Here is a 6,521-nt window from a genome sequence, read left to right as displayed (position 1 = left end):
TATAACAAATAATAAATTAATATATTTTGTACCGATACTTATTAACCTATTATAAATTTCTACTTCGCCAATTTTTCATTAAATATGATTATTTAAATGTTGAGAAAATACATGTAAGATATGTTTATCTTAAAATATTATGTATGTTGTTAAAATAAAATGTATCAGGGGAACACAGAAGAAAGAACTTTTTTTTAATTAAAAATATTTTTCCAATAACAAATTTTGTAATATTTTCCAATAAAAATATTATTCTACAGAATAATCTACATCGACAGACACAACCTTCTTTATCGATCAGGCAATTTTAGTCCCACATTTGTAAAAACTGTCTGGCTGTGAGTTAAAATATTCAGAAAGAAATGTTTTAACTTCACTTACACACTATTAATTTTTTACAATCTAAAGAATGTAATGTGATGGTGCTATATCGGAAGAATATGGAGGGTGAGCAACAGTTTTCCATCTTAGACCATTAATTTTTGTGTGCGTGATTCTCGCAGTATGAGGCAGGCGCGTCGCCTTGTTCTCGTCGCACGGTGGGGTATTTGCTCGATCTGGGCGGCCAAAAGTCGATTATGAAAATTTAAGCGCAGGTAAAAAAAAAGCTGATAATTTTGCTCATAATAATCAACAATTCCCCCACTCCTTGTATAACGCTAGCGCCCCCACGATCGGTCGGAAGTCAATCATCCCTTCGACTGCACGCATCGTTTTCTCGGCGTCGATTGCATACTCGTACATTGGACAATTATTATTATTTTATTTGGTTACAGTTAACAATTCAAACCCCTAATTGTGATAAAGCAGGTAAGTGTTTCTACGTTTCATAGCTTTTTGTTGTAGTTGCTGTCATATTAAACACACAATATTGTTTTGAATAAGTACCACTTTTTAGTACTTTTACCTATTTTTTTTTTAATTTTGAGTTCATTAGTTATATTTCCCATCACTTTTTAATATAGATTTTATATATAATATAAATCTTAGGTCTTTCTCTTTATGATACATGTAAAATTGGCTGCGGATTTTTGCGGTTTTTAACACATTGCATACCATTATTCTTAAAAATGGGACGGGGCTTAGTCGCGAAAGTTAGGACCTAAACGTTTTATATATAATATATTATAACTTTTTAATTAGGTGACGTGTTAACGTCAAATTTAAAATACAGTTTTATAATGATTGTGATTTTTTAATAATATGATTACCATGGTAAAATCAGTAAACCTTAAATTGTGGATCGCGTACTAATAAAATAAAATAAAAATTTGTTTAGAATCACCAAATATAGACATATTTAAAAATGAAAACGATACCGAGTATGATAAAATTCTAGTCAAATACTTTTTCTTGGTAAAAAAACAGCAAATATCAAACTTTGTGACATATACAATTTATTTTTATTTTTAACACTTGACGCGGCGAAATTCGCACGACCGTTCAACACGGAATTCCTCTTCCTCGGGCCTACAATTTAAGAAATACTTTAAATACTTATTAAAATAAAATTGCATGAATTTTTTTCATGAAAAATAAAAAGAAAAGTTTTTTTCTATAATGTATTTTTTAACACTTATAATATTATATATTTTACTAAGAGCACTTATGGAATCAACTAAAGTGGAGAAATAATTTTGGCCGCCCAGATCGGGAAAATACCCCACAGTGCGTTGCTTAGCGCGTACGGAACACCCACGCCTTCCCAATATTTTTTTTAACTTATTTAAATGTTAGACCATGTCAATCATGTAAAAAATATATAAAATGCCATTTTTGTCATGAGCCGTCCTCAGCGGCTTAGGCCACCTCTGTTCTCGACCTAAGCCGTCACGATCAACGACTGCCGCCGGGCTTGATTATGTAAGTAAGAACAAGAAAAACACAGCTACCCGATTTTTTAACCATCTGTCTGGTGGTTCAAAAAACTCGCAGTTGGTGAACGCATTGTGATCTATCCATTATTGTATATAATTTAATGTAATTGTTTCTGTGAATATATTATTTTAATCTATTTTATTCATACAAAGTGCTCTTTTTCTGTGAAGAGTGCATTGGGATAAAGCTGTTCTTCCTTACACATGTATTAAAATAAATAATTTAATAGTTTATATATAAGTATCGTGCCACACCGTATCAAAATATTTCTTAAATCGAACATTAGTATAACTATATTACATGCTAGATTATCATAGCGATCTTTGTATATAATAGTTGCTTATTTATATAAGATAATATTGCTAATTCAAACCTAAATTAGCATTTCATCTGATTCTATTATACAATCTATATTAAAAATCTGTTTAATCTAATCTAGCGAAACATACACCGAAATTCATTCTCAACTCTTATCTGATCTTCTGACCTCAACTGGCGCCAAACCAAAATCGAAGAATCGGCAAATAATAAATAGGTCTGCATTAGCATACACATCCGATATAGAGCCGAGTTAATTAGAATCGGGTCGTTAGCACACCGATGACTGGTAGCTTATGCAAGCATAGCAAACCTGTTGCATTATCACCTCGGGCAGGTGCGTCGTTTTTGTGGCACAGTGCGGCTCCCAGCGAACTGGTTTTACATCCAGAATCCCCTCTTCTGGCGAGGAGGAGAGGAATTTGCCGTGACAGACGCGCTTAACCCCTTCGATGCCACAATCGAACACAGCGCGCTTAATTGCGACGATGACGTCGAGATGATCACGATCGTAGCTCAATACTATGGCAAGGCGTTCACACCCACCGTTGGGTGCTTCTTGGTCCATAAATCATGCATGTGGTATGCAATGGAGATATTTTAATTATTTTATTGGAGATGCATGTTGGATTATTAAAGAACATAAAAATTTATGATAGTTTTACCGTATTCTGTTTTTAATTTAGCTCTGTGACAAATTTAGTTGATCGAGTAATTATTAGCATGAATCAATTCTCACGGGTTAAATGCAAACTGTGAACGCGTCTTCGCATATTTAACATTGTAATATTTGCTCTTGCTAGGCAAGAAGAATATAATTTCACTGTACTTACTTTGTAAAATCAACCTAAATTAATCGCTACTCATAATTAGATATTTAGTGTCGAGACTAGGGCTTCCAAACTGGTTAAAACCAAAACCGGTTAACCGGTTTTTCAGCCATTTAAAAAAATTGAAAACCGGTTTTTTGCCTTGGTTAACCGTTTTTTTAAGATTACTTTCAAATTAAATAAAAACTATTTTTTTCGCAAAAATGATAAATAACGCACAAAATTGATGAATAAATTCCTAAGCAGAGTGACTGAGTTAAAACTCATTGCTTCAATAAAAGTATATCATCCATTTCAATTACAAAAAGATTTAAAATTATTTGAATATATTAAACAGCGCACTATAAATCTCCAAAAAATATATATAATTATTTATTTACAATTAAACCAACGTAACGTGTTTTTGGGGTTGCAAATAATTTTTGTACAAAAATTCGAGGTTGAATGCATCATGATACGTTTTATGCATTAGTATTTTTAATTTATTTTTTTAATAAATGATTTGAAATATGTATCATATAATTTTTTTAAATTTTATTGTCGTTTAATTGATATTTTTGTATTTTTGATATTTTTTTTATTTTTGTTACTTTAGATATTTTTAAATATATTTCCTTCAAATTTTGGTTAACTATAAAATAATAATCCATTTGTATTTTACTTGTCAATAAATTTGATTTTGTCGTAATTATTTTTGTGCATATACTATTAACTATGCAAACAAAAATATAAAATAATTAATTTATGTATTATATATTTTCAAGTATAATACATACTTTTTTTATGCAATTTATTACCTATTTCTGGTTATTTTACTATCAATCCTATATTTTTTAAGTAATAAAATTATAATTTTTTATGCCAAATTTGAAACAAATATTTACATATTTAAAAAAAAAAAAAAATTTAAGCATATTAAATATCTTAATTTTTCGAAGACGGTTAAAACCAGTCAACCAGTTTTTTTATTTTTTATAAGCCAAAAACGGTTTTTTGGAAGCTCTAATCGAGATAACTGGGGAATTCCTTGCTCTTGTTTTTTGGTCCTGAACTTACTTAAATAAATTAAATATATAAGACTTTCTGATTTTCTACTTTAAACAAAACTTTATCACTAGAAACGTTCACAGCGCTGAAATCAAAAATAAAAGAAAATGTAGGCTACAAAACAATGTATTTAAATGAATTAAAATTTTTGCAACGAACCGAAAAATGGATTAAAAATTGAAATATTTTCTAAAAAATGGTGGATGTTTTGAACACTAGTGTATAGCGGTGCGGTGATGTTACTCCCAACATATAAATCATTATTTTAGAAACAAGTATTTTAAGCAATTCGCGGTAGATGCTAATATAATAAGATATGCATATAGATGTTAAAATTGTTTTTGAGAAAATTAAATATGTTTAACCCATTACGAGACTTTTTAAGCTCATTTCAAGACATATTTTTTCGAAAGAAATAACATATTTGAAGCTCACTTAAATTTTGCATGAACAAAGTATGGACATATTCTACTTTAGAAAGCTAAAATGTGATATAGAAACAATAATTTGCGAAAAATGTGAATCAATGTGCTTTTAATGTAAAAAAATACTTACATAGTGACGCACTTGAGCTTCCATCTGGTCCATGGCTATCAGAGCAAAGTTTCATCTTGAGCTTCTGACGTGACGGAGTCTTCCAACTCAACTTCTACTTCAATAATATTATTGTTGTTTGTATGCTTTGTCGCCCAGAAATGGCGACCTAGAAGTTCCGGAGACGGAGCCAAGCAATAATCCGATTGGTCCTAAATTAGCTTTCTCTCCCATTTTCGACCAACGAAACAACATATGTTCGGTGAACATTCACTGCTTCTCAATACTAGTCAAAGAACCAGAGATCAGAGAGAAACGCCATTTCATTCGGTACGAAATAATACATATATTTGTTTGCAATAAACTGTATATCAAACAGCTCTTCCTGCTAAGTTAAAAAATATAATTAGGAAGAAAAAATCTCGCTGCGCTACAAATTAAATTAAGTTGGTGTTCGCTTTCACTCGTATCGCATCAAATAATATTAACATTTATTTAGCACTACTCAAATTATTTCTCTATGAGTGACATTATGAGTAGTAGTACTAATAGATCTCTAGGCACGATCATCTTCTATCTTCAGAATCGATGAAGGGTTATCTGTATAGATATTGATTTATACTTCGAATTGTATTTCAGCTTTCATTAGTCAGTCAACCAAAATACTTTCCCATAAATCCTTGGAAAAATCAAAACACATTGAAATTATTTCTTAATAATGCACTTCTTTCACTTTCCAATAATCTTCTATGCTTTGTTAGACATAGTATTCCTTCTTGCTTGTCATTCTACCACTTTTCAGTTAAAATGCTCCATTCTCCAATTTAGCAAATTGTTCTAGCAGACACGCTTTTTGTTTTAATTGCAATTTATTCACTTTAACAGGCGTATTCATTTTTTTGCATTGTTACAACGTAGAAACAAGTATGATTCATCTATGGTATTTCAAGGATCTGATGCATTCAGTTCTTTAAAAAGAATTTAATTCCAGTAAAACCTAATATTTAAAATAAATTACAACAAAAGGATTGCGAAATTGTAGCGAAGCACATACTTACATTTTTTGCTCATCATGACAGCATCCTCGGAAGGTGAGCGAGATTTATAGACTCGACTTGCATGGGAAAAAATAGCACCAGGATAAAAAAGTAAAGACTGGCTTCAATAAACAATCGTTTTTTTTATTAACATTTTGCCGCACAGATCCAGAATTATTATAATATATAATGAAGTCACATTCCGAATCGGAAACAATCACATAGTGTCCGCGGTCCGGAGGCCCAAAACCGAAAACTGGTGTCGGATCGGACCTCTAGGCCGCGAGTAGCCCTTATTCGATCCTTTCAACCCTTCCAAAGCATTGCCAATTCGAGTCAATGATTTTTATGATTTAATAATATGAAAATATTACATAAAATAATAATAATAATAATAATAACAATAACAATGTGAAAATGCAATAATAATAATATAAAAACAGCAGTCAATGGTGGTCAAATGTGATTTTGCGAATTGGCACGAATGAAGTGGAAGGTTTTATATTGCAATACAAATAAGAGCTCTTTGAAAATAGTCTTACATTCACAACTTTGGAATCGAGATTCTTGTCTACGTAAAAAAAGAACAAATTAATTTAACATGATGTCGATTAATAGAACATTATTACAAACACTATCATTATTAATTTCAATTTGACGACAATGTGTCGGAATTTTTATGTACACGATTAATACAACAAAAAAATAACATATACTGTAAAAAATCAAGAGCATTTCGATAGATTCTCGTTTTAATGATACATTTTTAATTTAATATCTGGCCGTTTTTGCATCGATTCAACTATACAATATAATGTACAAAAGTACAAATTTGCTCGTTCGTACACGGTATACCATTATTTTAATATAATATATA

Source organism: Plectrocnemia conspersa, unplaced genomic scaffold (genome assembly GCF_051122295.1).
Source record: "Plectrocnemia conspersa isolate PC_06_02 unplaced genomic scaffold, ASM5112229v1 ptg000002l, whole genome shotgun sequence".
NCBI classification, from domain to species: domain Eukaryota; kingdom Metazoa; phylum Arthropoda; class Insecta; order Trichoptera; family Polycentropodidae; genus Plectrocnemia; species Plectrocnemia conspersa.
The sequence above is the reverse complement of the archived record's forward strand: the minus strand, read 5'-3'. Positions refer to the sequence as shown.